Source organism: Athene noctua, chromosome 2, assembly GCF_965140245.1.
Source record: "Athene noctua chromosome 2, bAthNoc1.hap1.1, whole genome shotgun sequence".
In the NCBI taxonomy this organism is placed as follows: domain Eukaryota; kingdom Metazoa; phylum Chordata; class Aves; order Strigiformes; family Strigidae; genus Athene; species Athene noctua.
This window is the reverse complement of record NC_134038.1, coordinates 34308535-34331882: the sequence shown is the minus strand read 5'-3', so window position 1 is coordinate 34331882 and position 23348 is coordinate 34308535.

Below are 23348 nucleotides of genomic sequence, written 5' to 3'. Positions count from 1 at the left end.
AAGAGTAAGTACTTGGTCCTGCATTTGGTTCACAACAACTCTAAGCAAAGCTACAGGCTGGAAAGCTGCCTGGCAGAAAAGGACCTGGGGGTATAGGTCAACAGACAGATTAAAATGAGCTGGCATTGTGCCCAGGTGGCCAAGAAGGCCAGTAGCAACCTGGCTTGTATCAGAAATAGTGTGTCCAGCAGGACTAGGGAAGTGATCATCCCCTCCTACTCAATACTGGTGAGGATGCACTTCATATACTGTGTTCAGTTTTGGGCCCCTCACCACAGGACTGAGAGGAGACCTTATCACTCTCTACAACTACATGAAAGAAGGTGGTAGCAAGGTCGGTGTCAGTCTCTCTTCCCAAGTAACAAGTAATAGAATGAGAGGAAATGGTCCTAAGTTTCACCAGGGGATGTTTATATTGAATATTAGAAAAAATTTCTTCACTGAAAGGGTTGCCAAGCATTGGAACAGGCTCCCTAGGGAAGTGATTACAATACCATCCCTGATGGTGTTTAAAAGACATGTAGATGTGACCTTTAGGGACATTGTTTCGTGGTGGACTTGGCAGTGATGGGTTTATGGCTGGACTGGATGATCTTAAAGGTCTTTTCCAACCTAAATGACTCTATAGCTGAAGAAGAATGTTTCTGCTTATTTACATCATAAACCCCATTTCAACAGCAAAGGAGTGAAGTGCAGCAATACTTCCTTAAGAGTTTAACAGGTCTTGTGCATCCTGAAATTTTGTAATATAATAAAGAGAGGGCTGCCAATACCACTTTTTAGCTTAAATACTTGCAAGTGTCACTAAGAATGCTGCTTGTAGTCTAAAGATTTACAAATATTAATTGGTGGTTTAGGAAGCTCAAAAAAAGTAGAATACATTTTTAAAACCTGATTGTTTTTTGTTTTATTTGAAACAAAAGGCCTAGTTTCAGTGATATGTGTCGTTATCCACAAGTGGAAAATAAGTAGTTTACTTGTGAGTTTAATCTGAAGAACTTAAAGTTGCCTTCAAAAAATGCTTAAGTGAGTTTTCATCATTTGTTTTCTTCAACACCATTTTTCAGCCTAATCTGTTAATTAAACTAATTCTTAAAACAAATAATTTAGAGAATACTGCATTTTTAGAATTGAAATAAATCCTTAAAAAATAAAAGGCAGAATCATGCCATACACAAAGAACCAAGTCTTATTTAGAAAGATTTTTACCTCACAAATTTGGCCAGTGTAAAAGCATAGGGGATGCTGAAAAAAGCCCTCAGCTAAGCTAGTTGATGCAAAACAGGAGATGGCCAAGATCTTGAAGAATGTTGCTCATGCAAAAAATCAGTTGGAATTTATCTTTCAAAAAAGTTATCTCATTTACATAACATTAATTATTCTCACTCAATTTGCTGCCATCTCCTGCAGTGCAAAAATTATGTAGATATATCCAGTTTCTATCATCAGTTTTCTGCCTCTTTCTCAAAAAGGCAACTCAAAAACTATTTTTGGTTTTGATCCATTTGTACTTGAACATCTGTGAAGATTAGCATAGCAGTTCTAGAAAACTGGTTAACCATAATAAAAACATTCCTGCAATATTTCTCTTACGTTTGGACCAGGCACATGTAAGCCCAGTCTCTTCAATGGTCCCTTACTTTCTGATGATAGCTTTACTCTGGAAATCAATGCTGTCAGTGTGTCACCTTACAACACATAACATCAACCACAAAGAAATCCCCAGGCCATTAATGTTGCTACAGAAGTACTCAATTTGTAATCCGTAAATGTATCAGGGAAAGTTGTAGAGCACCTGGACTCACATGTTCTTCATTGTCTTTTCCCTCAAACCTCCTGATCTCTAGCCCTCAACATAGTCGAAGAGGCTCAGATTTGATGTGGTATCCAGGAGGAAGAAAAAAACAGAAGAAATATGGATAGTACCGGTAGTGTATGTTTCCCCATGTGCTCACTCCAGATCTATACAGTCTCCACATAAGGAAGCCTATGGGAAATTTTTTATCTAAATATGATCACTTCTTTTGGGTTGGATGCTGTTCCCCATGCAGCTTAAAATGCTCCAGCTGATTTCTCTTAACTTGGTTTATATTCCCAGGGTTGATTTATTGGTATGTTCAAGTTCTTACAGCCATCATAACTATACAAACCCCAGAGCCTTCACTCAAAACAGCACTCTAGTGTAGCAACAAATGGTCATGTGCTGGAGAGCTGAGGTTTTTTTATTTACGTAAGAGAAGTACTTCATTCTATTGAAGACTTAGAACTTCTAGACTCCATTCTCTACACAGTTAATGGAGAGCAGTTTGTGCCTTCAGAGGGAAATTCAAAGTGTATAGGTTAGATTCTTAACAGCAGGTTTAGGACTACCTCAAAATATACCTTTAGTACAAGAAGAAAGTTAATTATTTTTGTTCCTATTATTTAACTGACATTTTCCTGGAAACAATTAAATGGGGCAACATCCTCTCTATTTACTTCTTTATTATTTAGTTCTGTAATTTTAATAAATATAGTACTTTGAAATGCAGTAACAGTGAGGTGTTTTCATGGACAATTTTTGTAGCTGTAATGCAAGAGGCTACCTCACATTAAAAAGCTCTCCATTCCTTGAGGTGATCTTATATATTCCTGTATTACAGTGTGATTGTCAAAGAATAATAGATAAAAATTCAGCCATTGCTTTCCTTTGGTGCATTCCTCCTAGTTCTTTTGTTACTTCCTACAACGGTATGAACTAGTTTCAACAGACACAAATAATTTATGGACTAAACAGGGAAAAATGTGGGAGGGAGCTCTTTCTTCTGGGGAAAAAAAAACCCCACAAAAAAAACACCAAACCAAAACCCAAACAAAAACCCCAACCTGCTAGTAAAAAGTCATTATTTAGATAAGATTGGATGCTTATTATTCTGTGATCTACTATAGCTTTGCCTAAAATTCCCTTTTTTTTCTTTTTTCTTTTTCTTTTTTTGGTCAAAAAGTGACCCGTTCTGTTTCATATATGAAAGGTGCACATTAAAAGAATATGAGCTAGCAAATATCTTTACTGAAGCACTGTTGGCAGCCGAGATCACTGACAACTTCCTGGCTGTGATTCATAATCTATATTGGTGCCTTTGAGACAGCAAGCTATTGATTTTTCCCAGTCTATAATCCAAGACCATATACACAGCTTGTTAGACATCTGTGGGAATATAAACTGAGTTTTGATACAATTTAGGGAGCTTCTGTTAGCGGGGCACTTAGTTTTTGTCTTTGAGAAAATCTTTACACATCTGTGTAATCTTGAAGAGATTTTTAACACAAAATTCAATAGAGTTTGGCTGTTTGGTTTTGGTTTGGGGTTTTTTTGGGGTTTTTTTGTAAACTGCTTCTCTGGGTGGAACTCATATGAAGCAAATTTCCAGTGGGCAATAATAATAAAACTTAGGGAGCTCTTTCTAATGCTAGTATAGCTTCTGTCATCCTTTTTTCCCCTTTGATTTTGTCAGCTATAATTTGGAAGTAGTCTTGTTTTTTCATGTTTAATATCTTGTCCATTTTACCTGCCCTACCCCGGAGAACTGTGATGATCATGGTACATACACACAAAGAACATTCAAAAGAACAATCATTAACTGCAATGTAGTTTTTCCACAATAAAAGGATATTACAGTAAGTGGACTAAAAATCTTCAGAAAATATACATAGTTAAAAAAATACTTCTCAGCTTCAAGCCACTGCACACACTCCCTGATTTGTTAAAGTAAGTACACTTAGTGTTCATATTATGTCTTCTGAGAGTAAGCTAAGGATGGGGAAGAGACTAATACAGTTTGAAGCATATGCGCTAAGGTAGGAATGACATAAGGGAAGTCTTAATATATGTGCTTTTAAATATTATTTAATATTTGTCCAAGAATACTTTAAGGGATACCACGTAAGGACAAAATAATTCTAAAGAGCTTTGTGGGTTTCAAATGACGGAAATATCTCTGTGCATGTCATCACATTGCATGTTAGTCTGGAAGGTTAGGAAAATATTTACAAAATCAAAACAAGACATTCTTGATAGTATGTGGAGTAAAATTTAGCTAAACTTGGATGATCCAGAAACCATATAATCAGAATAGGGTAATTTCTCCTTTTCTTTTATATGACAGATAAATTTTCTTAATAAGGATAAAACCAAAATGTTGCAATGCATATATATATATATTAGCAAAAATTATGTTGAAAAGCTGGACCAATTTTCATACGTAGTAGAAAAAACTGAACTGTATATTAAATAACATGATAGAAAATGAAATCTCATTGACATAGACTGCTTCTAAATGGATTTTGCAAATTATCACTTCAAATCTATATTTGAAGAAAGTTTTTCATGCATTGTCAAGGTTTTTTTGGCTACCTCGTTTATTTGTAACTTAATTGGTTTCCAGGAAAACAAATTATGTCGCTAATTCCTCATATGTTTATACATTTTCTCAACCTGAAGATCATGAGTAGATCATCTGACTAAGTTAAACAAAAGAGAGTGGTTTTGCAAGGTCAGAGATACTGGAATGTGCAAAAAGTTAGAAATCTACAATAATGAGTAGATAGTGTATGTAAAAAAGAGCTTATTAATTTTGTTTCAATCTAAATGAAACAGGATAGTGTACAGCATTACTGGCCACTGTTCATGTAATTTCTACAGTTATATTTAAACTGAACTATATACAAAAAACTAATAAATAAGGCCCTCCCAAATTAAAGCAGTTATATTTTATTCTATGCTTAATTAACTGTTTGGGATAATCTTGGACCTTCCTGTCTACCTTTCCCACTTTTTTATCCATCTGCTGTGAGCTAGGAAAGAGCAAGAAGACAGTTTATGTGGGCTGACCCTGACAATGCAGACTCCGAAATGAAATATGAACAACAAAATGATAAAAAGGCAAGGAGAATATGTTATAGTTTGGGATGCTAATTATAGGCCACCAGGTTATCCAGACCAGCTAGTTTCAAGAAGGGAAATCAAAGGATTAGGTCTTTATTTTATGCTTCAAAACTTTGCATCTAATGTCAAGCAACATATTTGTTATTCATTATTTCTGGAAAACTGAAAGGAATTTGGATCCATTCATCATTTCAACAATGTGAGAAGCAGATCATCCTTGCTTGTATCACAGGAAGGTAAAGGAAAAAAAAAAAACAACCGAGAGTGAGCAGACACTGTAGTCATGAGCACTTTAGAAATGCATGTGATGATAAAAGTGATAAAGTAAGAGATGGAGTGTAGTTATCAATAGCAGATAACAGTTTCACTAAACAAACTGCTGTCCTTGTAGTAAGTAGTTCAAAATTGTTCTACCTACATACAGGTACATAGTTCAGCAAAGGTTCATCTCATTCAAACTCAGATGCATTTTAAAAAGTGGTTACATAATGAAGAGAAATGTCACTGCTTAGTGCATGTCTCTCTAGGTCTGTACACTTACAGAAAGGCTGGAGACAAATGCTCCTTAGTTATAATTTTCCAACTGGAATGTTACATACTCAACTATACAAAAGATACAGAAATTGCAGACTGACCTGTTAGTTGCCCTTTCTTATCTTCTAAATTCAGTATTGTAACAAAGGCTGTTTTCCCAATGTGAAAGTAAGAGTATGGTTATATTCAAACCCCACTGTGTGAGGGACAAGTACTTCCATCTTTACTCTTATTGCTCAGCAAAACTTACACTCACCCTTCACTCAACCCCCTTTTACCAGTTGCCTACTGCAATAGTCAGAAGCTGTCTTTCAATGAACATCATACGGTAAAAAATAAACACACCTTTTGAGAGTTCATTTGTGTGTTTAGTTATAGGAAAGGATAAGAACATGTTAACCAAAATGCATACACTGCTCTGTCATTCAGAGACAAACTCTACTGAATGTCAGGAGGTGTGATAAAAAGTCAGTGTCCCCAGTCAATATATTCTAAATGCTCTTTCTTTCCTTTAAATAAGGATATCAGTCTACACACAGAAAGGTATCCAATGCCTGTATCACACCATTGCAGACTTAAATTGTGAAAGCTTTTAAAGACACCATACCTTCGTTTTGCCTTTTGATAGTTTATACTTCAAAACTAGTCCACCTTTACCCTCAGCTAAAGCAAGGGAGTAAGTTCTAGAGTAATAAACCTAGTAAATTATAATTCCTCTTATTTTTATGACATAGGATGTGGAACCAGCACAGGGCTTAGATTGGTCAAAACACACTCTATATAGGGGTGCAATGTGTTGTAAAGATCTTGAAGTATATCCCGGGGAGGGGAGTCATGGCATATGATTATCACTTGGATTTGCAAATGGGTGAGATAAAGGATTTGTTATTTGGAAACTCCTATTTTAAGGGAAGTCCTAAGGGCCAATTGCCTTGCTAGACGTATGATCCTAAGAAGCAGGGAGAGAGAAAGCAATGACAACCACCAGAGTCAATGAAGAGACAAGTGTATAACTTTTTCCTGTTATGTGAGAGACCAAGTAAGTCTAGAAACCCAACTTTCTATTTATTCAATTGAGAATAAGACACTTCCACATAGATGAAAAGCAGGGAATCTTTCCAAAGTGAACACTGAAGAGGAATTTTTTTAACACTGTGAAGGCCTCCATGATTTGATAGAATTAGCAAATGACCTGTAAGTATATATATTGAATTGGACAGCTTTTTATACATTAAAAATAAGAAAGGGCATAATTCCCTTAAATTGTTACCATATAATTGTATAAAAATGGAGAACTTTAAATATTTACTATAAATAACTGAAAACCTGCTATTTCAGAATTTCCTTTAGTAGCCCATAGAAAGACAAATTCGGTGAGATTTTATCACTCTCTGTGAGAACTAGAAAGATGTAACTGTTTCTTTTTTAGATACCTTCAGAATCTCTGTATTTAGTGGATTTAAATTAGATTGACTAACATTGCAGAACTTCTAATTTACCAAATCACTGCTTCCAGAATAGCATTTGTGTTATCTGCAGATGAAAAAAAATGTAGAAGAGAAAAACTGAGAAAGGGGATATATTTTGTTTGGTATTTTTATACCAGCAAGTACAAAATTAACTTCTGAAGCTCAGCCATCTCTACTTTAAGGATGAATGATTATTGCTCTTTAACTTGCTGTATTTTTTCTCAGAAAAATATTTTGTGTATTCTTGGCTCAAATATAGAGAACAATACAGGGAATACTTGCACAGTCCACAGGACTAGAGTAGAGACCACAGGTTCTTATATAAACTATTGTTTTAATGAAACATTAGAATATTTCTGTGAGTAATTACAAAGATTCTCATTTAATATGAAACATGTTAGGACTCATGTTTTTGTGGGTTTCCAGTTTTTAAAGGATTTTTTTTTTTTCCTAGCAACTCCCAGAAGTCCCATTCACTTCAATGGTAGCTGCAGGTGCTGAAAATCCATTTGAATGGTCCATACTGATTTGAAATTTTGCAGTGGTCTTTCTCTCACACACATGCTCACACATGTTCCTCTTTACCCTTCTTTTTTGCTCCATCTGCCCAAGATTAAGACCAATCTCACCAGACATGGATGCTCATATAGTGGAGGTATGAAAGTTACAAAAAATTGCAAAGTAGCTGTTAAATGAAAGGGGGGGGGGGGGGAAATCATCAAGTTCTCATGCTTTCCCCTTGCCACCCCCCTACCCCCCCACCCCGATTTTATTTTTATTTTTTTTTTTTTTTAATATAATGCAACCTTATAATGAGGAGGTAGATTTCCTAGAAAATTAATTCAGACTCAGGGTACATGCAGATGAGTGAATTCTTCTAGAAGCACCTCTAATGCATTTTTACAAGGGTCATTGTGTTTTACAATGTAACAAAAAAAAAAAAAAGAAAAGAAAAAAGAAACTAAATCACATTTTTACTAGACTTGAAATAAAAATAGGCAATTGGAAATGCATTGTAAACAGGATTATTCAAACTCAGCTTGCCTTAAGATAGAAGCAGCTTTTAAACAGGCTGTTACATAAAGGTCCGGTATTTCTGAGATTTTATGAGAGTAATCTAATGCGTTGGTCAGACAAGGTTAAGAATAATGCCCTTGCAGTCTCCCTAGATGCAATGATAGTATTTGATGTGAATAAAAAGGCTACGCTTTCTGGGTGTTGGTGAAACTGAACTGCACAGACATCTATTTGGAGATTTGAGTCTAAACTTCAATATTCCTCAGGAAAAAAAAAAAAAAAATATCTCCAGCCTTTTTGAATCTGTTTTCCTGAGTTTTCCTGAGTACTTGTGGTTCATTGTCCATTTTTTCCTCCTTTCTTCACATTAGCTTTCAAAACACTTCCTGAGGCTTTTAGAAATGTCGTAAACTTACTGTATCATTACTGATGCACACAAGCAGGAACATAAATGAATACTGTATATGGATGATATTCTTCTTTTTATAACCCATCCTGATATTTCAATCCCAGCTATTACACTGTTCATAAATCAGTTTGGGATCCTCTCTGGCTTTAAAAGTAATTATAATAAATCCAAAGATATGTTTATGTATAGGAGGCCAATTGAACCCTTTGCTTTTCAGTTTCCATTTAAATTGGTCTCCAGAGGTCTTACCCCAGGTTATTTATTCCTTTTTCTTTAGATCTGCTGTACAGATTTAATCTTGCTTCTCTGCTTTGTAAAATTCAGTAGATGCTGTACAGGTGGTTTTTGTTCTTTCCTTTTTCTTTTTTTTTTTTTTTTTTATTAGGGGAAATAGCTGTCATTAATTAAAAACAAAATGTAGTTTGTATTTTTTTCTCTGATAATACATAAACTTACTAAGAAATTGTGAAGACTGGCTCAAGAAATGTTTCTAGGTGTCTTGAAAGCAATTGCTCAACTAATTTACTTATTCTAATATAGCACAAGCAATATGTTAGTCTGCTCTGCAATTTTTCCATTTGCGTGTTAAGTATAATTCAGCTTCTAAGTCCTTTCTTTCTGAATGTTTCTGACTGATTAAATTCTCATGCAGAAGTCATATCAAGGTAAGTTGGCATGTCAGTAGGTGTGGATCAGAGCAACAGAACTGCATGGCTGGAAAGCTTTGTCTAATCACACAGACTTGTGATTTCACAAAGCTATTCTTCCAGAAATGCAGCAAATGCCAGAGTATCTTGAAAGAGGTCAGCTGAGAGAGAAGATGCAAATCTTAGCAGCGACCTGTTAAGAGCAACATAAGAAATAAAGGAATTTGTTTCATTAAATGTATACCTGAGGAACACCCTTCCACAGCATTTTATTTCACCTTATTAATTGTATCTGCCTTCATTCTCTAAATAAAAAAGTGAGCTACATATACAATTAAAATATGTGAGCAAAGATGTCCCTTTTCAAATATAGTATTTCATTAAATAAACATCAAATATTTCAAATCCTTTACATTGTCTTTGCAGTTGAAACATATAACTTGTTCTTTATAATAGAGATAAAAATTGTACTTCATACGCTTTTATTCTGAAATAATCTCCACTGTGAGAAATCCTACTTCAACAGTTTGATGTTTACAGAAATGGGCGTATGAGGAGGGATATTTATGAAGAACAGTACTGTGCTGAACTCGGTATGCATTGAGCCTGTTTATGTCCAGGAGCTGCGAGGTTTTAAAATGGAGAGGGAGAGGAAGAGGGAGAGGGAGAGGAGAGGGAGAGGGAGAGGGAGAGGGAGAGGGAGAGGGAGAGGGAGAGGGAGAGGGAGAGGGAGAGGGAGAGGGAGAGGGAGAGGGAGAGGGAGAGGAGAGGAGAGGAGAGGAGAGGAGAGGAGAGGAGAGGAGAGGAGAGGAGAGGAGAGGAGAGGAGAGGAGAGGAGAGGAGAGGAGAGGAGAGGAGAGGAGAGGAGAGGAGAGGAGAGGAGAGGAGAGGAGGCAGTTTTGTAAATGAGGATTTTTTTTTTATTTTTTTTTTTTAAGTTGACATGTTAAGTAATCATAGGAGACCAGAGGCTGTGATTTTAGGAATACTGCAAGTTATCATAAGAACTAGAAAGAAATTTCGACTGGTGGTCTGGAAAGTGGGAGCTTTTCTAGAGATTGAGACTAGAATTAAGAAATGCTGGATGCTAATGAAAGCTGAACCAGAACATCAGAACAACAAAAAAGGGCCCAACCCTCTAAGATAAGATATGCAAGTTAGCTTAAGAACTTCTATTTAACCTCTCACCAAAAAGATTCAAGTTTTCTCTCTTTAAATTACAGATAATGTTCTGATTTTTTGTTTTTTTAATTTATTTTCTGTTTTTTAATAGCATAGCCCTAGAGTTTGGAAGTCCTCTGGAACATTAATTTGTAGGAGTGTGGAACACTTCTACTTCAGGGCTCTGATTAGATCACTGTCACATCATAATATGCCTTACAATTTCTAAATTACCTCACACATCGTTTGGAGGATTGATATCTATTTGTTACTAAATGATGCCAAACAAACGGGACCAAATTATTTTTCATTAATTCAGATGAATAGTTCCAAATGAACCTGATGTGTTTACAGGACAGTCTTTCCTGACAATATATTACACAAACACATCATAAATATCAATCTCAACTATATAATAATGATATTCTACAAAATGAAAATAATCTGTGTTCTAAGTATTTTCAAATTTCTTTGCATTTCTCATTTTTTTCCTAGTTTTGAGATATTAGCTGTATTTCTGTTTAATTCTGAACAACTATGTTTTGAAATGTTCATTTAATATACAGATTTATTAGCTCAGTCCATATTCAAGAATTTCCATAGTCTTATTGTGATCTACTTGTGAAAAATACAGACTGTGGAGATGATCACTGTGTTTGGATATGCATTAAGATCAATGCCTTCTGAACCAAGTTAAATTCCATCTTCAGTCTACCACAAGTCTTTACTTGGAATTGCATCTGTCTTCAGAAAATAAAACTGATCTTGGTGGTATGTGTTTTGTTTTATTGGCTTTTTTTAACAAAATAATTTCTCATCCATTCATTTCCAGTTGACTGACATCCTTTGCTGTATCCCCTCCAACGGAATGAACTCTTCACATTCTTGAAACTGAACTGAGACCTTGAAACTTATTTTAGTAATGCTTCTTTCTTTAGAAACATACTTTTGCACAAATGAAGCTATTGATATTTTGCTGGGAATAAATATTGTCTCTGCAGACATAGCCTGTAGGATCCTGAGCCTGTTAGGTTCTGAAATGCCATTTGGTTTTCAAGTGAACAGCTAGTGCTGATTTTGACCTTGGAAATACTTATAAGGTGCACACTCCTCTCTGCCATGGAAGCATAGATTTTGGAGACATTCCGTGTGCTACCTGTAAGGTTTTATAAAAATAAGGCTAATACTGCAAGGTGGGGGCAGTGGTGCACTCCTTCTGAGGGGAACCATCTTTCCATTTTTCTTCTGAGGATCCCTTGATATGCAAATCATAAGGCTATGCTGGAAGGCTTATCTGATTTTCAAAACTTCCTTGGTGAGGAAGGACATGAGGGTGGTAGTAAGAATTTTTCTACTGGATATACAAGCAAAGGTTCAAAAATTTCATTGAACTGTGTATATTAATTGCACCCTAGTTTAGATGGTAAACAGTATTTGTTGTACATAATATTCACCTTTGGATGTAATTTGAAAGCTCTCTGAGTATCTGAACATAGTGGTTAGAAATATTAACAGGATCTTCTCAATGTCCATGTTCTCTTTCAGTTTTTACATCATATCTCTGTGTGTGCCTAAATATATACAAATATATAAGTCTGGAGGGTTTTTTTGTGGTACTCAGGAAAAAGAAATAAATTGATTTGAGTCATAGTAGAAGCAATGATTATTTTATAATTGATTTTTCTGTGTAAATATATTCAGTTCTCAAGTATCCAACTCTGGTCTCAGTTCCAGACAGTGTTGTGATTGCTGAGTGCTGTCTATCTGTAATTCTTGTGCAATTATATTATAACTGGTCTTACATAAATGCAGAGAACAGTATTTTTGAATAAGCATGTTTTAATATGAATAACGGAGATGGTATGCCACTACAGAGTGGCAAATTTGTGAGATGCTTATGGTTACGCTCATCAACCTAATTTTCTTTATTTTTGTGCTTATCCTTGGAACTTTTCTTGGCATGCATCTCACGGTTTATTACACTATTGGCAAGTGCAAAAGACATTCAGGTAAAGTAGACTCAAAACCATTCTGACAAATAAAGCTACAACATATATCTGTATGATAGCAGAGTTATGCACATGAATTCTATGAAAATGAGAATTGCTGTTTTCTTATTTTCTTAGAATTTTTGAAAGTACATTTCAGAACTCTGTATTGAAGAGTTTAATTAGATGCTATAATCTCATATTTGGTGAGGGTTATATCACATTACTAAACTGGCCTAAAATACGGTATAGCATTTAAAATTCATTGACTTGTGACCATACCATGTTTTAAGCTAAAAGGTCTGGAAAAATGAAGGAGGGCTTTGCATGACTTTGTGTCTGGTTCTGTTCTTTATTTGATAGTATGTAGGCCATTATGTAAGACAAAAGAAGGGTGTGATTGAAACATACGCATCTGATGTGTGTATCAGTATGACTGATAATGAACAAAGTTGGATGATGTTATTTATCTTCTTTTAGAACTTAAAAGCAAGGAAGAAACAACTAATACAGAGAGTACAATTTAAAAAGCAAGGACAAATATTTTTATATAATAGAATTCTTAACCTTTGCAACTTAGTCCAAAAGATATCTGACTCCTGATTTCAGAAGGATTCAAAGCGAGGATAAGTCTCTATGATATATTTTAATTAATTAAAAGTATTAAGTGAATAAACAAGTGAGAAATTATTGTGAAAACCAATAAAGAAAATAATGGTGAAAATAAGGCAGAAATTCAAGAGCAAACATGGATTTAGTGATATATTATCTATTTCTTTTTCAAAGCTGTAAAAATATACTTAGAAACCAGATAATAATTTAAATGGGGAAAATTAGGAAACACATATATTAAGAGGATGGTTTGCCTTAAAATTATTGCCTCAGAAATACTCACTGTTGAAAATAAACCTGAGGGAATGATTTTACACTCATAAGCTTGATCCTTGATCTTGCAGTATGCTGAGGTTTGCTTTTTGGGCTGTGTGCTTTAATTGTTTTGGCTCAGCACCATGCTGAATTGCAACCCTGGCCTTTAACTCCTAAGAGGATATAACTCTAGTAAACAGAACATCATATCCATGGCAACCTACAGTTTTACTTCTAACTTTTCAAAACACAAAAATGTAATTATTTTTTCTTTATATTTTTATATTCCTACGGCTTATAATAGCAGTGATGACCTCCTGGCTGGGCATTTCCAAGCTATTAATGACAGGCTGAGTTATGCGACCTTGACTTCACCTGCAGCCATTAACTTTTCTATCTAGTCATTAACTGCTGAGAAATGCCCTCCCTTTTGGTCATTATTTCTTATATATGCATTTCTTAAATAGGCATTTTCTGTAACAATTACATGTCAGAGTAATTTCATATTTTTTATTAATAAGTACTATCTTATCTTTGTGTTCAAGCCACAGAGATCCTTTGACATCTAGCAGCTTGCACATCATTTAAGTTTCTAAGGAAGAGGTCATCATTTATGCACAGGCAAATGGGAGACAGAGGGCTTAAAACATCACGTTTTACATGGGAGGAAAAAGCCTTGCATCGTTTGAGTTAAATCTATGGAGCATATTCAGAAATGCTGAGGAATTCATTTTTAGATCGGGCATTTAGATGTACAATGTATGCCACAATACCAGCTAGAAAACCCTTAGCGTTAATAGTAAAGGTGACCTCTAAGTTATCCCTCCTGACTATGGGATCTTTAGACAAAATGGTTAGTAATTTCACTGGGATTAATTTGCCAGCATTTTGCAGACCCTTATCTTATTTTCTGGAACTCATAGAGGGATCAGAATCCACATGATATATTTCTCTTATCTGTCAGTGCAGCAGCATAAGATAAAAGAAGATTCTTATTGAATGGATATATTTTTCATTGTCCTTCATACCATAGATTAAATGGGTCTTGTATGATTTTTCTTTTCCTGATAGAGCAAGCCATTCTTCTGCATAAATAACTTCTGTGTAATTTGAGAACTATTATGAAGAGCTCAGTAATCAATTTTTTTAGATGCTGTAATTAGTGGCCTTACCTGGATCAAAAACTCAATGTTGCTGGAGGTAAAAAAGGTTGTAGAGTTATTTTCAAGGGTGGGACTTAGTTGTCTGCATGAATGACAAAGAATATTATCATATATGCCTGAAAATATCAGCAACAGAGGATTTGTTTAATTTGTTTGTTCCTGTAACCCAAACATACAGTTAAACTTCGGTAAAAAATGTTTGTTCAGTGAAGTGCTTAGTCCTTCACATAGGAAATTTCTCTGACAATATTTTTGACTAACAGGAAATATCTGTCTTATGAAAAGAAAAAATGTTTTCAGGAGATAAAATTTGCTGTTCTTTTTGTTGTTATTTTATATACGTGTCTGGTTTATTGGAACATATCATCCTAATTTTTTACAATAGATGGAAAAAAAACAGAGAGGTGAATGAGGCCAAAAGAACGTAAAGTAAAGAAGTAAACTCTGCAAATCTTGATAAATGCAACTCCACCAGTAAGTGACAATATAGGTGAAACATTTCTCTTTTAAACTTTTTTCCATTAGTTTTTTGACAGGAGTACACTAGTTCAGCTTTAATGAGATTCTAGTGTAAAAACTTCAGGGCTAAATAAAAGAAACAAATCAAAAGGACCGGATGATTGCCATTTAATGTGAAAGAATGAAAGTGCAAACAATCATTGTATGACATCTAGCTGTGCTAGTCACTGCAGAATGACAGGTAGAACAATTCAAAGTTACTGATCTAAAGATGGAATAACAGCTCATATGTTTGAAGTGCTCAGAAGATGAAGAAATAAAACAGACTCTAAGATAAGACATGGTTAAGCCTTTTAAATTCCATGCCTTATTGTCAGTATCATTTGAACGCTTTTGTACACATTTTTTTTTCCCCTCAGAAACTATTTTATCGAAGGAATTACTTTTAAGAGCTGATTTTTATTATTATCCTTCAGGCTGAATGATGTGCTTTGTTTTTCAACAAGATGAGAAAAATGTACACAATGAAAAGTATATTACTAGTTTGCTAAGCACCCATACTGTATACATTCAGAAGTATGTATTCTGAGGATCTGTTGTTAAGCTGTGTGTTTGAAGCAAGTTCAATAATTCACATGCTAATTTACTCTACAGGTAGCCTGACTTTTTTAACATGCAACATAACAAATTTGTTATGAATTTCTGTTTATGTTTTCCTTTTCTATTCTTCTCTTGATATTATTTTAAGGCTTGAAGGAAAATCACCTATTCTTTCTTTCAGCAAGCCTTTTTATCAGTGAAATAACCTATTCTAGTTACTGCTGGAAACAATAATCTGTAATTGCTGCTTTCAGTCCTAATTTGGCCTGTCTCTAGTTTTTCATCTCAATCTAATCTAAACCTATTTGAGCAAATAAAATGATATTTACCTCATCCTCTGTTACAAGCTTTCAAGATTACAGGCTTCAGGAAAAATCAATACAAAATACCAGCTTAGCAGCAGGTTTGTTCTCAGAAAGAATGCTAACTTTTCTTTCCTGCATTTTCTGACTTTCTACTCCCCTGGAGTGAAAGCAAACCTTAGACTAGAAGGAATGAAGGAAAAAAAAAAAAAAAAAAAAAAAGAAAGAACACAAAAAACCAGCCTTCAATGATGTGTTTGGTTCATGGTTAGTAACCACTTTTGAGCTTACATGCCGAAGTGCAGTGCATGGTCAAGCTCCTAACCTTTAGCTTCTGCTTCTACACTACACATCTTACAGAGTTCACCAAAAGGAAGGATCTTGACCTCATGGATGATTTTTCAGACTCAAATACCATCTTCATTTATTATTTATTTGCTTCAAGCAGTTGGGATTTGAGGTATCATCATACCTGACTGACTGATTTAAGGAAGTGGCCACCTCTCTGTGGGGGAATCTCATGAGAATAAAACCCTATTGCTTTCCAAAAAGATTACTTCATTTGCTGCCTGAAATAAGCTTTTGATGGAAACATTTGAATGTTGAGTTTGTAAACATCCAAGAATTCTCAGCAATGCTACCTTTTTTCCTTTTATTTTTATTTTTTAATGCTGTAAAATATGTTTTTATTTTTATTTTACTTTGTTCTGTTTGTTTTGAGCTTTTTGACCACGAAACCTATTAATACAGAAAGGTGGGTCTTTATGATAATTATACTGTACCTACCAACCCTTCCAAATTATTAGTTCTTTCTCTTTGTAAAACAGAAAAGTTCTTCGTTTTAAAACTTATGTTGGATTTCTCTTTCATAGCTCTCTCCACAGGCTTTCTTTTCCCACCCCCACCTTGTGAATAGTCTCTGATTTGAAAATTATGAGAAGTTATTTGGTCGCTCTTTAGACCCTGTGGGATCATAATTGTGTAATAGTTATGTAGTGCTTGAAAGAAGCTCTAAAACAAGTCAAATGCTTAACTTAATCGTCCCTTTTTGAAATATTTAAATCAGGAGTCAAGTTTTCTCAGGTAAGCAACCAAATAAGTATGTATTATTCTTTGGATACCTAATATAATACAGACTTACTCAAAAAAGTATACACCTAAGTTTTTATTTCCCCAAGAATAGTAGTGGTTGTATCGGTACATTTTAGGGGGAAAAAAAAAAAAAAAAATCATCTTTTAAATAGGAGATTAAGACCAAATTTTGTTTACCTAGATGTGGTTACTAAATTAGTGCCCTAGTCACTCTAGGCACAGAAGTAATCAATGGAGGGAGATAAATACCTTCAGAGTGCTTGAGTCTTAGGTCAACTGAACTGCCCTTTGGAGATACTTATTTCTTTTCACTGAATATGTAGGCTGGCTAAGGTAACCTCGGGTGATTCATCCTAAACTTATTTAGGATAAAACCTAAGTGATAATTTTACTGCCAGCATCCTTTAAGCTGTAAGACCCCTATTCTGCAGACCTCTGTCACTCATACAGGGTTCTCCAGAAACCTAGAGCAGATGAAGTGTCTATTAGCTTCTAATTCAACCCTGACAGAAGCAACCAAAGCTTAGGAAGAACAGTTCCTACATGTAATTTTTAATATTTTTTTTTTAGAATGATTTGTTCGATGCAAGTCTTTCAAAAATGTAGAATATTATCTCACTCCTCTTGTGTGACTAAGATTTGACAGTGTTTAGGTGAAGTCAAGTCTCTCCTGCATCTCTTTCTTTTTCTCCAGTCCTCTTTGCCTGTGGTAAAGATTTATCCTGTAGTCTCAGATGATTCTCTCCTTTCCAAAGAGCAAAATGTGACACTTTACACTGTCCAGAGCTGTTGTTCCAAGATCTTTTATCACTTACAGTCAGCTCACATTTGAGGATATATTTTCCTAATGAAAACCAAAATCTGAAAAATATGATTCTGAAAAAAATCACTAGTATTTTATAACACTGTGTAGTGTTCCCATTAAGGTTCAAGATTTTTTAATCTAACATAAAATTATTGTGATCAAATTGCCTGTGTATCTGTCAATCATGTTGATAATTTTGAAGTCTTCAATCAGTTTCAAGAAAATCTGACATACAGGCAAAAGTCTTAAGAATTCTAAATTCCTGTAGTAGGTTGATACTGCCTATCTCATCCATATAAACAACTTTTCTACTAGCAATGAAGTATTGTGTCCTGTTTAGCTCAGGACTACAACTGATGCTTTAGCTCCAGTTTATCTCTGTAATTTCTGGACTCCATTAATTGTTCTGAAGAATCTCTCAGCATTTTAGGCTAGTTTTACAAATTTAAACTCACCACACCTAAATATAATTTTGACCAAAACCTTGACCAAGAAACTCTGTTCTATTACAAGAGCTGTTTTACACTTAGTTTTCACCTTCTTTCTTTCTGCAGCTTTGCAGATAAAGCTGGCTGAAATAATGCAATCATATAGCATAGACACAGTTATATCAGTTCAGGGTGTTGATATATTGGTGTAACCTCTTTCTAAAATTTACAAGAGTTTCCAGTGACTGCTACAGAAAGTAATACACCATGGCAAAAGAAACAAAAACTTTAACTGACTCAGACAGCTACAGAGGGAAGTGCACACTCAGTAAAAATGAAAAATTCCTTTTTTCAAAAAAGAACCTCAAAACCCCTATGATACCTTCTAGCAGAATGGTTTTTATGTCTACGATTTTTGTGAAAAACCAAATGGAGGTGACTGAAAATCAGCAGAGCTTGGGGTTCATCCTGATTAGCTGCCTGAACAGACTTTCTTTGTCAAGTGACAAGGGATATTTTCTTCAGGGAACTACTGCTAGACCATTTGAAGTATTTAGGCAGCTGAAAATGTGGACAAGATGGCCCTGTAAGTTTATATTCCAAAAGCATGGTGTCTGAGGGTTTTAGAAGATTCCAGGAAATCTCATTTTCATATTTAATACCTATATAATTTTAAAAACTGATAGAAGAAAGATCAGTGTCACACAGAGCCAATGATGCCATGGACCAATCTTGTTTTGGTCATTTTTGAGGAAAAAATTATGAGATATTTTTGTGAAAAGAAGTAATATTCTAGATGTTCTGATTTCCTGAACTTAAAAATATTTGAAGGAGGGAAGAGATGCTTCAGCACAGTTCCAGTGGGGGGAAGATGGAGAATGCAGAATACCTAACTGCATCTCATAAAATCTGTGGCTCATGGACTGTAGTAAACTCCAGTGGAAAGTTAAAGGGTGGTTGCCAGACCAGACTCTTCAGAGTGCCCACCCCAGCTTGTGCACAGCAGTAGATGTACGTCCCTGTTGGGAACTGCAGTGAATTTCACAGGAGATAGTTATGGCTGCTAAGTATCCCAAGAAGTACCTAGCAGCTTTTCTGTAGCAGAGCAAAAAGAAGAGTAGAGCAAAGACAGAGCCAGTTTCATACAGTAAAAGCTGAAAAAAACCCACCCCAAACCCAGAAACATCTTGTGCCATTGATTCCACATTAGCAGACACAGAAATACAGAAGATTATGATACTCGTACAAGTATTAAATATGTTCAGAGAATTCAGAGAATAGATTCAAGCAGTAAAGTGCCATGTTAGTAGAAACGTTACATCCTTACATACCCCTCTGTAAGATTTTATTCTACTCTGATGCCAGTGGTTAGGACTGACATAGTGTAAACTTCTGTGATCTAACATAACCAGTGAAGAGAAATAGCTGCCTCCAGAGGACAGTTCAGGAGGTGTATATTGAGAGAGACATTTAAATGATGTCTATTCACTCCCCTGTGCTCCTCCAATCCATTTATTGTAGCCACTTGTTAGTAGTCTTGTATTTCACTGAGATGATCTTGAGAATACTGATGTATTTATAGTTTCTAATACAACAGAGTATTATCTTGTAAACCCTAGGTATCACCAATATAAGAATCAACATAGCTACCTCTATAAATGATAGCAATAGCACTTATAGCAGTATCCATTAACAACTTTAAGAATAACAAATTCTCTCAATTCCTAATCATGCAGTTATAAGAGAAGCTTTTTAACAACCTGCCAGTGCTGGATTTTGAAGAAATAATACTTTATGAAGGGCTAAAGAATGCATAATTGTAATAATATGACTTCCTCTGAAAAGTCTAAATTGATAGAAATGTCAGAATGCAGAGATAAAGGAGGCAGGCTGGTTCTTCAGCAGCTGCTACTTCAACTTCTGAGCAGAGTGACAAGAAAAGGCAAACAAGATAACAGCAGAAGTCACACCTCCACAGCTGCCAAGAAACCTTTGTCTTCCAGAAAGTGGTCAAAACCTAAAAAGCTAAGAATCAAAACATGGCTTAAAAGAGCAAGTCTAAGACACCTGTGCCGCTGAACTGATACTTAACTATCTTTTGCTATCTTAGGGTGCAGGGGCTTGTCTTACCTTTCTAATATTGTCAGGCTCTATATTTATTGTCATCACTAGATATCATGATGTATTGTTTTTTTCTCCTTGAATGATTGTTAGACTCCTGATGTTTTGGCTTTACATTCACAACATAACAGTTTTAAAACCAACCATAAAATAGTTCTTTTTGATTTTGACCCCACTTCTAGTAATCTAAATGTAGAATTTCCAAGATAAGAATTTGGACCTAGGTCTCACTGACTTTAGGTGTTCAACCTAACTAATTGTTTCACCTCTCAGAACCTTAAAACCCACAGAATGCCATTATAGCCCCCATTTTTAAACTACAGTTTAGCAGCATTCCCTCCATTCTTCACTAGGAAAAATTCTTTCTTGGTGGTTTAGCCCAAGGATCTAAGCTGCACTTTATTGTTCATCGTGCACATCCACTTGTGCTATTGTACCTAGCCAAGCACTGTGTGGGTTTGTGCCTAACATTAATTAAGTAGAACAGATAACTTCTAATATGTGGCCTCTCAGTTCTGAAAGGCTAAATTACGTCAAAGAAAAAAATACAAAAGTTAATGTCTTAAAACTAAACATGATTCATCCATATGTCCAGGAAATACTGGAGAAGTAAAGCTTTCAGATGCTACACAATGCAGGACTGCTTTGCCCACATGTGCAGTCTAGATGATAGTCTAGAAGGGAAAACATGAAGAGTCTTTCCAAAAAAAAACCCAAACACAACAAACCAGACATGGCAAAGGCTTCTATTTGGTTTTTGTCACCTCTGAAAAATTATTTTATTTGAACTAACAAATTTTCTTTTGATTTTTCCAGGAAAGGCAGAATGTTTAATTTATTTGGGTTATTAAATTCAATTTTTGTGACTTTCCATGTTCTTAAAAAGTAAGCTTCCTAAAACACCACTAAGAAAAAGAAGAAAAAAAAAAACAAAACAACGAAACAAACAGGAAATTGATGCAGAATGGGTGATACTGAAGGAAAATCAGAAGCTTGGATAGCTTTCCTTTTATATTGAGAAACTACTTTTTTTCTGAAGTTTGGAATAGTTTTTTACTATTTTTTTTCACCCTGAGATTTTTTTTTCATATTTTCTCCTGCCGCTGGGGGTTCAGTCTCAATGGGAGGAAGAAGGCATTGAGGTCATATTACAGCTTTAAAAAGTGTTCAATCTCTATTTCAGGGACAAACAGAAAAAAAGAACCAATAGTCCAAACAAATGCAGAAACTCAGAGAAAACGATTTATTGGTAAAATAAATCCCACCCATTCAGAAGATGAGAAATTAATATCATTAGGTAGAATATGCTTCTACTTTAAAGACAATTTAGGTGGTCTCAAAGTTGAGATAATAAGTATCTTTAAATTCAACCATTGATTTGTACATAAGGCAATTTGGATTGAAATTAAATTCAGCATGTTATGCAACTGTAGAAATCTCATAGTAAACATCCTTTTTTATTCTGAATTCTTAGCTTGCATTTCTTGTGCTTGTCAGTGGATTTTGCCAGACATGTTTTGTTGCATTTTAGTGAATAAATTGTAATTTTTAAGAGCTTTTTCCTAATTTAGAGAACTAATTTCTTTTAAAATTAATATACACAGCAGAACATTCTGAGTTTTAGAAAATTAATTGTACAGTATAATGAAAGATTTTTCTAGAGGTAAGGCAACATAATTTAAAATAATCAGCTTAATGTTCTGAAATATAATTTTGCTTTTGTTGCAGTTGAAATGTGAAGGTTTCTTTTATATAGTATATATCCCAAGATGATTTCAAAGCACTTTCACTTAGAAAAGCTAGCTGCTATTACCTATGAATTTTCAAAGCTTGCCAAGGCTTTGGAAGGAATGATGAAAATTACTATTGCACGACCTTCAGGTTTTCTTTGTTTCATAAAAGGCTAAGATAGCATTTTTGTCATTTTTCTTTCAGCTCAGGTCTTTCATCATAAATATCAAAGCATGCAATTATGCCTGCTCATATCCTACCATATTCTGGCTGTTTTCTATCCATAGTGATGGTGTTCTCTTTTAGGATACCTTTTTCTTTTGTTTTTCAGAAATCTGAAAGAAGTCCCATGTTTTTGTTGCGTGCCATAAATTGTTCATGAAACCCATGTTGCACTGATTAAAAAGAAGAAGAGTTGATTAAAATGGCTTTTATTCTTTTGTTCTAAGGAAAATCCTAAAGTAATGTTCAAGTGTCAAACCTAACAGGATCATAGGAGACTGATTTGGCCTACAGGTGGAATTTTTAAATAGTGCTCATTGTAAAAAATCAGATGATCTTCTCTTCTATTAAAATCTATAGTTCATGCTGAAATATTCCTGTTGTTCCTCTTAATTTTTCATGTATAACTTGTTGTTCTGTCTTGTTTTGTGTTTTCATGTAGCCTGATGATCAAAGACATAGAATGTCCATAGCTGCTGTTGCATAATATACCTCAAAAATAGGTTACTTTTATGTCTTAAGTACTTCAAATGAATGTCCATTTGCTTTTTTGCATGTGTTTACTGATCTAATCCAATTTACAAGGCATATTGGTATAGCGCAGGTGTTGTAAATACATGACTGAAATATACATGGTTCATTGGTTTCTGAAATGTTTTTTGGTTTGGTTTTTTACAACTACTACCTTAAACACTAATAACAACTTATACAACAAATATTAGAATTCCAATAACAACTTAAACAACAAATATTAGAATTCCATTAACTGACTGAAGAAAAAAAATTTTCTTTGTTAGTGCTCGCAGCAACTCACCTCCTCATTTTTTGTTTATTATACTCAGATTTTTATCAAATTTACAAAGACACAAGGAATACACTGTTTTCATCAATTTGAACCGTGCTGTCACATTAATGTGAACTTACTGGCTATGTCTTAAGTTTAAATGTCAGGGGATATACATTTTCCACATAGAATAAAATTTATTTTAAGTTTCTTTTAATGGTGGTGGAGCAAAAATCCTCCACTGTATTTTTAAACAAAGTAGAAATGCCCCAGTATGCATTACTAAAAATGTCTATGCCTAAATGGTAACAGTGTTACTCACAATACATAGTATAAAAAATATTTTTAACAAAAAAAAATTCGATAAAAACCTTGCTATTTAATGGGGTTTGCTGATGTGAGATTGTGCTGAAATGAATAAAATTGTTTTTTAAAAAAAGCTTAATCAATTTAATTAAGAGAATATTTAGTTATTTTTCAGTCCTCTTAAAAAAAGAACATGAGAAAAGAACAAGCAAAAGGAGAGGTTTTCTGAGGGCGGTTTTGTGTGTACCTTTGAAAAGTCCCTCCTCAGCATATAAATACTACGAGCACAACCCTCAGCATGGTGGCTATATGTATCAAT